This window comes from Sinocyclocheilus rhinocerous, unplaced genomic scaffold (genome assembly GCF_001515625.1).
Source record: "Sinocyclocheilus rhinocerous isolate Xijiao unplaced genomic scaffold, SAMN03320098_v1.1 scaffold722, whole genome shotgun sequence".
Classification (NCBI taxonomy): Eukaryota; Metazoa; Chordata; class Actinopteri; order Cypriniformes; family Cyprinidae; genus Sinocyclocheilus; species Sinocyclocheilus rhinocerous.
This window is the reverse complement of record NW_015638934.1, coordinates 367,898-380,247: the sequence shown is the minus strand read 5'-3', so window position 1 is coordinate 380,247 and position 12,350 is coordinate 367,898. Positions and strand designations below refer to the sequence as shown.

General features: G+C 37.2%; 1 long non-coding RNA gene across 1 annotated transcript in view; it reads right to left on the bottom strand.

The window, feature by feature from the left end:
- Positions 1-10,967, bottom strand: part of LOC107750092 (uncharacterized) — an 18,580-nt gene extending 7,613 nt beyond the window's left edge. Inside the window, exon 1 of the long non-coding RNA XR_001641111.1 lies at positions 10,817-10,967. This is a non-coding gene — a long non-coding RNA (uncharacterized LOC107750092). The remainder of the gene's footprint in view (positions 1-10,816) is intronic.
- Between the last annotated feature and the right edge of the window lie 1,383 nt (positions 10,968-12,350).

The window sequence follows — 12,350 nt, the reverse complement described above, 5'->3', positions numbered from 1 at the left end:
ATATGTCACGATCTCTAGCTGGAGTGCCCATGAGCTCCACTAGAGGGCACCCCATCCTGTACCCTTTACCACTCACCCCAGACTCCATTTCCCATAATCCTTTGCCCGGACTCATCATCAATTGCAATCAGCTGTCTCTCATCACCTCATCAGTCTCACACTATAAGAATGGCACACACACATCGCTGGTGATTTGAATGTTTTCCTAGTTTCCCGCGTGTTCTTTGTTTTCCGACTTTCTTATTTTTGCCTTGCTTTTGTGTTTTTGACTCTGGATTGTTTCCTTGATTCTGATTGTTTGCTGCCTGCTCTGACCGTTGCCTGTTATCTGGATTACTCTTTTGCCTCTGTCTTGGATATAACTGTTTGCTGTTACTGGACCCTGCCTGTTCTGACCACGCTCTTAATAATAAAGCCTTGCATGTGGATCCTACTCCGTCACGACGCCTCCCTCGTTACAATATAGTATAGTGGTTGATTAAATTTGACATAATATTTGACAAAAAATATATATATTTAATAAGGCAATTATAAAATTTGAAAATGCCAAATGCCTCAGAAAATCAAATGATTGCAATGAAATGCCCCTTAATGGAAAAGTTCATTTCTGACCCTGCCTATGTTACATGTAGTTTTGTTTTTTGTTTTTGTGATAAAGCACAGTACTCCCTGTATTAGGAGACAGAAGCACATAAAAGATACTGGACTAACACAGGAAACTGAGGGCTTAAACAGACAGAGGAGTGTAATCAAGGTACACCAAAACAAGTGTGAGAACCTATTAACTACATGGAGAAACGAGAAACTGAAACAGGCAAGAAACTGAAATCAAAACCGACTCCACTTGACCGCCTACAGCTCAGATAAACTGCATTCTGCATTGTTCTGCCACCTGATGTAACAAAGAAATTCTGCTAATCAGTTAAGAGCACAAATGCGAACACGGTTTACCACAATCTGCCATACTTTACTGAGCCCAGAGCATCATTCAGACCTGATGGCCTCAGTGAAATGTTGAATGTGCTCTAGACTTCATCTCACACGCATGACGTGCCATTTGGTACATTACTGCTGTATACAAACATCTATTTTACATAAAATTCTGTTTACCGCCTGACAGTAATAGCACACCATTAATTGCAGCAGGCAAATAGTGCTGTGTTCTGTGAATAAGGCACGATCTGTAATGAGCCTAAAATAAATGAGACGTGTTGTGTTGAAAAAAATGCCAGTGACTTTATTAATGCTAATGGCACAGCGCTGTTTCAGAGTATTAGCCTGTTAGCGCCATTAAACGAGATTTCAGATGGTTAGTGAATAAAATGCACGATTTTTGTGCTGAAATACCACACACAAAACTGCCAGAGTTTAGTGTTCTCAAGTCTTTCTATGTCATCCTGTATCAATTACAGGAGAAGATGCTGATATTGATAAGAATCAAGATCTTCAGGTGAAAATAACAAGCTAAAATCAGTTGAATATCTGCTCTCTGACAGTGACGTACGTGGTTGGTTGCTCAGTGGTGTCATTAGTTTGTGTAGTTGTGAAGCAGCTTCTGTCTCTGTGTCAGCATGAATGGCCACTAATTGTGCCAAACTCAACCTCGAATCCCCCACAACACACTGCAGAGACGCCATCACTCCACATACACTGTGCCAAGACGTGAGTTCTCGTCTCATACCTGCGAACAGGAACCGTGTTTCTTGTCCTTTCATATCAGCCTCTCTGTCTGGATGTCTGGGTGGCACTGAAGGAACGACAGTACAGCAGCTCCGTTCCTAACCCTAGTGAGCTGCCTAACTAGACAACATCTGAACACATCACCCCTGCATGAAGCTCCTCCACACACCAACATTAGGGCCAAAACTCACACAAATCTACAGTACACTAACTAAATAAATGTATTTATTCAGCAAGGGTGCAAACTGATCAAAAGTGTCAGTAAAGACATTTATAATGTTATAGTAGATTTACATTTGAAATAAATGCTGTTCTTTTGAATGTTCGATATTCACATAGAAAACAACTATTTTAAACTGTAATAATATTTCATAATATTACTGTTTGTATTTTTATCAAATAAATGCAGCCAAATAAATGAATTTTAATTATGAAAGCCAAAACACCTGTAAATTCTTGTAAAACCTACTGTTTGCAGGTCCTTTAAGCAGTATTAAAAATATAATAATAATAATAATAATACATCTTAAAAGGCCCGATATTATCAAACCAACCATTTTGCCTTCCTGCTTAATCAAAAATAACATGTGAAGTCATGAAATATATATCGAAGACCATTTCACCTGTTATTTCACCAACCATTTGTTCATTTTGTATGAGTATGAACGCAGCATTATGCTAATGTCAAACTCAAATCAACTGTGTTGACTGTGTTGTGTCGAAAGCTTCACATCTGTGTGTGTATGTGCGTGTGTGTATTAATAGAGTTGCATTACATTTCAGAGAACGGAGTGGATTGCGGGTTTGGATCAGAGTAAGATTCAGATGTCACAGTGAGTGTGAAGAGTGTGATAATGAGCCTATGTGTTTACAGACGTACGGTCAGACCAGAGCCGCAGTGTTCCTTGCTCACACAAACAACCAAAGAACCAGGAAATAAAACACTATGCTTTGCATAATTTAGTGTGCAAGTGGACAGCAAATCTATATTCATTTCGGGTTTTGCAAATCCAAGCAGACTGCATTGATTAGAGAGGAAACTACATGAGCGATTTATAAGTGTGTGTGTGTGTGTGTGTGTGTGTGTGAGAGAGTGTGTGTGAGTGTGTGTGTGTGTGTAGAGCTCACTGTAGGTGTGATGTTGACCCTTTCTAAAGCAGAACAGACTCTGAAGGTGAGTGAGGGAGAGATGAAGACAGGTGTGTGCGTGAGTGTGTGTGTGTGTGTGTGTGTGTGTGTGCGAGTGTGTGAGATCCTCTGGCTGTACGGTATATTAAACTGGACACTAGCCAGCTACACATACAGTGAAAAAGAGAGAGAGATAGGAGGGTCAGAGATGAAGAACAACAGCAGTACAAACTAGATTTTGCCTTCTGATTTCCATTCAATGTTGATGTTCTGAAGAAAATACAAATGCAATACAAATTATGAAAACAAAATAATGTATTGAAATGATTAATGTGTTTAATGCAGCGCCCTGTCCGTCATCTTACACTGATGCAGTGTCTGATGATCATGATGCAGGACGACTGACTGACTGACTGCGTGATGGAGTCTATTAATGCAGTTATATGAGCCTAATATTCAACATATGAGGGCAAAAAATCACCCTCTTATATTTATATCATATGATATAGTTTAGTAATATCACACCAGCAAGAGTGCTGTTTCCCCAATATCTACACCACTGCAAATGTGACATTGATTTTTTTTTACAGTTCAGTAAACAATACGTTAATATTTTGTTACATTTTAGACACAATTTTGTCTTAGTTCAGTTTCACAAATATAAAATAATTCCAATCAAAACCACAACAGAACTGCTGAGCATCTCTGATCAACACACAGCGGTGATTCGTTACTGAATGAATACATGGTTTTGAACGAATCAAGTTAGTCAATGATTCACTGACTCATTCATAAAGACAGTCACTTGCTTCGTTTCTGAATGAATTAGCTGTTTGAACAAATCAGTTGAGTGAATGACTAAATGATTCACTCATTAAGACAGTGACTCACTGCCACCTACTGGAGCTTTTAGTTTAATATTGAGAGTGGTACAGTATTTCATTTTTCAATATTCATCAATCAATATTATTGCCACATTTAAGCCTTACAATTTTATGTGTATTAAATACTATGTTGAAGTAAAATATTCATTTCTAAAGCTTCTTTTTGTAATGTCTATTTAAGGATTTTCTCATTTAACAGAAAAAAAAAAAAGAGTTCTAATTATCTTTTCTCAGTCCATTCAAATATGTGATTAATTTGTGATTAATTAGATTAATAAATCTACATATCATGTAATTAATTAGATTAAAAATGTAATTGCTTGACAGCCTTATCTAATATAACCCTGTGTACACACCGTCACTTGAGTAATGAATTTCTCCTCTTGTATATTAGTGACAAACAGAGTCACGAGTCAGTCTCCATCTCTCACTGAAACATGAAGACATGTTGTGTTAACTGTTGTAGTCTGTATAGTGTTCATGTTGGACTGTTTAATTGAGCAACATACTGTACAGTCAAATCATGTTTAACATCTCAGTGATGTAGAATTTGATGAAATCTTGTTTTCCTACACGGTACTTAAGAGAGTAACAGAATAGAAACAGATTAACGTCAGGTTTGTGAAGGGCTGCGGCTCGCAGCACATAAACACCAGCAGCTGGCTTAACTCATTTAATAAACGCTGTTAACAACAGCCAAGAGCAGCACTGAACAAACGTCAGTCAACACATGACGACAGACGCTCAATCATCCCTAACCAGCCAACATTACCAATGACAGAGACGCACATTACACTAAATCTGCTCTTCTGATTGTCCGGCCTCTGATCAGAACAGACTTGGAGTGACATCACTGTACAGCAAAGACTGAGCTAATGAATATTCATCAACACTGCTAATGATTAATATTCATTAGCCAAGCCTTCACCTTGATACGATTCATAAACATATCTGTGGCATTCTCACATCTGTCATTTTCCTATAGGACTTATACATTACAGTAGGGATGTAACGATTGCTGGTTTGATGATAAATCATGATAAAATTCCCCATGGTTAGTATTACAATTTCATATTTTAATTATCATTAAAACCGTATTCGATTGCCACAATTTAAACAACTCATGATTAATAAATACTATCCAGCATAAATCAGAGATTTAAGTAACAGCACAGCATGCAGAGTAGTTTTGTTTTCTGTGAAAACAGTAATACAGTAGCTGTAATTCTGCTGCTCCATCAGCGCCACCTGCTGTCAGAGAGTGGATTTACAGAGACTCACATTCACATTCAGTCTGTGTGCAGTTTCTGTCTGGGCAAAAACAGACGGGATTTGCATGCCCTGCTGTAAATTTTGACCGGTTGATGAAAAACAAGCTTGGATTCTACACATTTAAACAATTCAGATAATATATCTAGAATTATTTATAGAGCAGATAAAATACTTAATCATTTATTATTGAGTTATCATTTTGACTTAACCCTTTTTCATAATTGGTAATGTTATTGTTTTAGTGCTTATGCAAACAAAAAGTCATTTTATTTGTTGTTTGTTGATTTTAAATATAAAACTTGGTGAACCGATTTATGTGTCAGTACTTTTTGAACATTTCCAGCACATTTTAACAATACCGTGATCATACTGATAGCCGTGATAACTTTGATCACTGTAATCGTGATAAGAAATTTTCATATCGTTACATCATTACATTACAGTTCTACTTTTGATTTATTCATACAAATTTAGTCAAATTCTGTGATTATTCCGCATTATACAGTGAATTCCATTTTCATGACTGGATTCTACATTTCCTGCATCACTGAAATCATAATGCCCAAATACATGCACAACACAAGAGTCCCTTATATACATCAGGAGTGTCCAAACTCGGTCCTGGAGGGCCGGCGTCCTGCAGAGTTTAGCTCCAACTTGCCTCAACACACCTGCTTGAAAGTTTCTACTATGTCTAGTAAGAGTTTGATTAGCTGCTTCAGGTGTGTTTAATTAGGGTTGGAGCTAAACTTTGCAGGACAGTAGCCTGCTTCGCTTCACTCCCACAGTATTTGAGCGTTTAGCAGACACACAGCAGAGGTCCTGCATTCTGCCAATATTATCCACTAAACCTGCTGAGGCCACAGCCAGACACGCTAACAGTCCAGTAACTCTGAAACAACATCACAGTGAAGCAGCGGAGCAACAAAACATTAAAACAAAGAGTCAGACTCTAACAGCTGTCCTGAGAGATCTGAACCTGAGACACTGCAGTGACCTGATGGGATGCAATGTGTGTGTGTGTGATTGTGTGTAAAGTATGGAGTGCCACAAGGATCTGTCTAAGGCCCTTCGCTATTTTCAATAGACATGTTGCCCCTTGGTGATATTGTTAGGAAACACAGGATTAGTTAACATTGTTATGCTGATGATACTCAACTATACATTTCAACAAGACCAGATGAAACTTCATCTGTGTTAAAGTTGTAAAAGATTGGACGACCAATAATTTTCTCATATTAAATTTGAATAAGACAGAGATATTACTTATTGGAACAAAAAACAGTACACAGAATCTTGCAAATTCTTGGCTGATGCCTATAATTAAAAAATGCCAAATATCAGCCGATATATCGGCCTTGTCAATATATCGGTTGACAGCATCACACCTCACAGCTGTGTGTATGATAGCGCTGGAGGAGAAATGTTTGCTGGATGACTCTGTGTGACTGACAGCAGGAGCAGAGAAGGAATATTGATGAAGAATGTTTTGTGTTGTTTTGCTCTGTGTTCTATTTGTTCCAGTCTTATGATGCTGACATAACGTCTCTTTAGAGCCCCATTAAAGACATTACTGGGCAGCAGGGATAAGGCTTTACTACCACTGACTGATCACAGTCACACAATAAAACTCCAGCAAATATTCAGAAACACACACACACACACACACACACTGGTATTCCTATCATTACGGGTTCATTCCATAGGCATAATGGTTTTTCTACTGTACACGCTGTATTTTCTATCCCCTTACCCTAACCTTATTTCTAACTTCATGCAATGGATTGTATTGTTAAATGAGTTTTAATCTAAGCCAGAAAGATTAAGTATAACAGATTAAGTGTAATTTGTTTAAAACTAGAGTGGACTTCAAATAGTAGCTATGTTTAATTGAACTAGTAGAACCAGTCCGAATGTAAAAAATAAAAAAAAGTCACAGGTAAGCACACCAGTCGGAATGAATTGGCCAAGTCCGATTGAAATTGTAAGGGCTGGTTTCAATCTTTTCTAATCTGTTCAATAGGATATGCAAACACTTGATCAGATTGAGAACTAAAACTGGAAAGTTCTGCATTTGCGCAATGACTTAAAGGGGTCATATGATGCGATTTCAAGTTTTCCTTTCTCTTTGGAGTGTTACAAGCTGTTCGTGAATAGATAAGATCTCTAAAGTTGCAAAAACTAAAGTCTCAAACCCAAAGAGATATTCTTTACAAAAGTTAAGACTCGTCCACACCTACCTAAAACAGCTCCAGAGACTTATATTACATATTGTAAAAAGGGGCATAATATGTCTCCTTTAAATAAAAACAGACAATAGGAGCTCTTATCATCTGCTGTGTCATGCAATGACTTAAAGGGGTCATATGATGCGATTTCAAGTTTTCCTTTCTCTTTGGAGTGTTACAAGCTGTTCGTGAATAGATAAGATCTCTAAAGTTGCAAAAACTAAAGTCTCAAACCCAAAGAGATATTCTTTACAAAAGTTAAGACTCGTCCACACCTACCTAAAACAGCTCATTCTAACATGCCCCCCACATGTCTACGTCACTGTGTGGGAAGATTTGCATAACACTGCCCAAATGTTCACGCAAAGAAAGAAGGCGTAACTTTGATTCTCGCTGTAGTATTGTTGCCGCCGCCGTCATGTCGTGAAGACGCTGTGTGTTTCGTTGTGAAAGCGAAACTAATTTTTTTGGCCTTCCAAAAGAAATCAGTGGTTAAGTTGTATTTACAACACTGTTCCAGAACAGTTCAACCCAAATATTCAGGTGTGTGCAGCACATTTTACGGAGGACGAGGACCGTTTCCTTGGAGAGTAGACTACAATGGCAGTGTTCCGGTGAATTCAGTTCCCCTGTTTCCCCTTCGTCGCGCATGCTGAATAAACACATTTCATTACACCAAACACAAAATAATGTTCTTTTTAGCAACGTCATATGACCCCTTTAAATAAAACAATACTTTAAAATACATTAAGTGAATAATCTTCTTTTGTGCTTAAAAAAAGTCCACTTATTTTGATGTATTGACTAACATACATTTTTAACTTGATTACATATTTAACTGTAGTATGCTATTTGATATTACATTGAAAGTTCAAATATTTTAATTGCACTAAATTGCAATGTCATCACTACAAATATCTTTAAATATTACAAATATATTTGTTATATATTAGTTCATTATAAATGACCGTCAGCACATTCAGAAATACCACATTTAAAAAAAGGAACAATAGAAGTAATTATGAAATTACATATAAAGATGTACTGAAGTCCTGCTTAAGTGGGTCAAAATTCACTTTAAAGTTCAACTAATTGCATTTAATATCAACTTAAACTATAATACATTTTTCTTTAATTGCAATTAACATGCAATCAAGTGTCTGAAAACATAACCTTTAGTGCTCACCTACGTATATTCTTTTAAATTATATTAGTTCTGTAATAGTACTGTTTTTAAACTATTCTAAAGTGTACTTCTTTCCAGCAGGTGATCCAGAGGTGTGACAGCACAGAACGGCAGACCGCTGTGATCAGTGTGGAGACTCTGGCAGACGTCCTCGCAGACAGCAGTGAGGATTGAGGTCACGCCAGACCAGATCTTTGTCCCAACACCTGAGAGAAAGGTGTCAGGAGCAGAACACGGGCTTGAGATCTGCCTTCACGCGTCTCACTGAGGCCTTTCACACAGTCGCTGCGAGGGTGAGAGGCAGATCCAATCAGGTTAGACAGGCAGAGAAAACTCAAAGAAAGACTTCCAGATGCCTTTCACATTCACACTGCACTCTTAAAAATAAAGATTCAAAAAGGGGGTTTTCATAGCGATGCCAAAGAAGAACCAGTTTTGGTTTCCCAAAGAACCTTTCACTTAAAATAACCATTTTTTCTTAATGTGAAGAACATTTTAATAACCTAAATAACCTTTTTCCACTATAAAGAACCTTTTGTGGAATGAAAAGATTCGGTGGATGGTAAAGGTTCTTTGTGGAACCATTGATGCCAATAAAGAACCTTTATTTTTAAGAGTGTGTGGTCAAATACAGTTGTGTCCTCACTTAAGCTCTTTATGCCATCTTCAGCATTATGTTAAACAAAGCAAAGGTCAACAGATAATACAGATGACACAGATCTGATCTTTTCATCCTGATCTCTGCACACAGAGTCAAGCCATGTTGACTGATGATGATGATGATGATGATTATGTGTCTGAACTCAACAGCTCTGTAATGCACTAACAGTGTGATTGCTCAGGCATGTCATTGTTTGCCTTCATTAATGAGAGAGTTATTTTCTCACTTATTCCCCATGAGGCATTGCACACGCTTTAATAATTGTCTTCTGATAATGTCAGATGACGTCTTTGTTGTTTCAAATCATGTCTGCATATATGATGTGCGACACAAAGGCCTGTTTTTCATTTGGTTCGTAAAAGCATCCCTAAAACACACTGCCCTGTTATCTGTTCCATTACCATTTATCATTATGTTTAATTTTCCCCTGAACAATTTTCTCCTGAGTTCATTAGCACATTCATATTCTTTGTAAAACTGTAGGACAGATAGATGTGGATCAGCTGAGAGTCAGCCGATGCAAGCTTGACTCACGTGACCTGCCAGAAATAACACTATGCGCTTGATTTTTTCACATGAACTAAATATGTTTTAACTAATTTTTGATGCTGGCACTTTTAGGTCACTTTTTTTTTCATGGTCACATTAAAATAGTGCAAATAGTGCAAAATAGTAGCAAAAATAGTAAAGAAAATAACAACAAAATATAATATTATGTTTAATTATTATTATTAATTTTTTTTTTTATTCTTTCACACTTTTCACACAGTGGCTCCTTTGGACTGGATTTGAACCCTGATAAAATATCCTGAAAAAAGTAGATGTTGTGTCAATCCTAATGGTAATTAGTATTAATTGAATCACAAATTTTTCCCAGACATGAAAATATCCAAATCATATGTTATCAGTAGCCCTTTAAAATCAAATTTTAAATAGTTGAATGTTATTACATTATTCATTTCAGGGTTTGTACAACCTTTTGAGAGAGATATTCAAGCAATTTTTAATGACTTACAAGCATTTCACACAACTGTTTCCAGCACTTTAAAGCTCCTAAATGATCCAGTTTGAATGCTATTTTCAATGGGATGACCAAAATATATTGCAGTGAACAAACACTTGTCCGGTCACTATTGTGACCATCAACATGTTCAATCATTCTGTGACCACACTCAACAAAACAGAATAATTGTAAATTCATGTATCAATACTAGACACCTTAAAGATAACATGTACCAAGAATCAGTGTACCATGTAACACTGCACATATTTAATTGAGACCCTGTAACACCAGCTATAATAAAACAACCAGAGTCACACAAAATCTGAGGGGGATCATCCACCAACTATATTTTAAAGTTTTTTCTTTTTAACCCCAGTACAATATAAAACAAAAGAAACATAGAAAAATACACCATTGCACCTGATCACATACAGACATGAAACCACACTACCTTAAACACTCTCCTTAAAGGAGTAGAAAATCACAGATGAACATTGTTGTTGAAGATCACAGTGATTAATGTCCATATTAAGCATCCATTTCCCATTCCAGAACAAGCATCAAGGTATATCCCAAGAAAACTCAGTCCAAACGATTAATCAGGATGAAATAGTCCTTACTCTTTTCAACCTCATGGTTGATAGTTGGCCCAGCCCATACACCCACAAAAGAAAACCCTCTGTATACAAACAAAATTAAATAATCAGACCAAACACGAAACATTACATATACATATACACACTTCATCCAACAAAAACCAAAAACATCACTTACATTGAGCTGAAAGAACAATGATGTTCCTCAAAATAGGGCTCATACAATGGCTTGAACAAAGGTGAGCTCCTAGCCCTGCCAAAGCACCTGGCTACCCTCTTACTCACTTCCTTATAAAGGGTGAGCTAGAATAGTTACCTTCCCCAACTCCCCCTAGTGCCAGGGAGGGGACTACAAAAGAAACAGTGGTGACTGTTACAACCCTTTATTTCTTTCCATATTTGCAGGAAATGCACTAAAACACCAGTCAGTAAGATTTTTAGAGCTTTATAAATGAAACCCTTCTTTCCGGTCACTGTCGTGACTGGTGGGATTAAATGGGTTAACAGTGAAACACATCATATGATCTCCAGCATTAAAGAGTGAATGCTGTAGAACTGAATGGAGACTCAGTCTGCTGAGAGAGCAAAAACAAACATTTGATCTTACATGTCAAGCCTGTTTTTCTTTGTACTTTCTCTGTGTAAGCGGCTCGTCTGATGGTTAGACAGTAAATATGAATATAGATTGGATGAGCTTGTTTATTTCAGTGGAGGATTCATCAGGAGCAATCCCTAATGTGCGATATGCAGATCTGCCTGATGTTTCTGACAGCATGGACCATTCGCAATCGTACAGTGAACGTTATCTCCTCTACACTCACAAAACACTGAGCCTGTGTTTGATCCATCCACACCAAGGGAAAATGCAATAAAGAAAAATCTAATTCCCTTATTTCCCAAGTGCCTTCATTTATTTGGTGCAGAACTGAGGTCCAGTTATTTAAAGGTTAGCACTGCACATTCAAGATCTCTTTCTTAATGTAAAACTACAAGCATAATTAGAATTGACCATAAGCATTGATTTTCCCAGTGCGGTGATATTTCCAACAGTCCTGTACCACAGAAACCTCTAGATGTTTCTCTAAGCTGACCTGCACTATGAGCAGCGGTGTAGAAATATTCGAAAAACTACATGAGCGAAACCTTTACTCAATTAAAAGCCCAAGTACATAACCAAAAACATACTTCAGTGAAAGTACAAAACTACAGCTTTAAATTATATGCATTAAAAATAGAAAAGTATAATAAAACAATACAAATTTATCCCTAGAGTAGCTGTGCGTGTTCTGACATAAATTATTCACATTCATTTGTATATTGCCTTACACAATAAATATTTGTCTGAAACAACTTTTGAAAGTTTGAAAAGCCCTGATGTTCAGTCTCGATAATGTCCAGCATTGTGTGTTAGATTGTGTGTTAATTTAGTGGTTGAGTTTGGTGTGCAGTGGGAAACTTTTCAGATATAATGCTTTCAAATAGCCCACGTGAAACTACACCTGAACTGGACAGCCAGAGATCAGCATTGTTTGGAGGAGAACAGTGTGGCATTTTGATGTCCTTTACTGGACGGGACGCCAGCCAGGATTGGGCTGCGATGACTACTAACTGTTAAAAGTGAAGATGTTAGCGTCTTAATGCTTCCATTGATTTAATACACAGCAAAGCTTCTGCGGTCTTTGCCGTTTCTGTCAAGTCCAGCACTGTGTTGA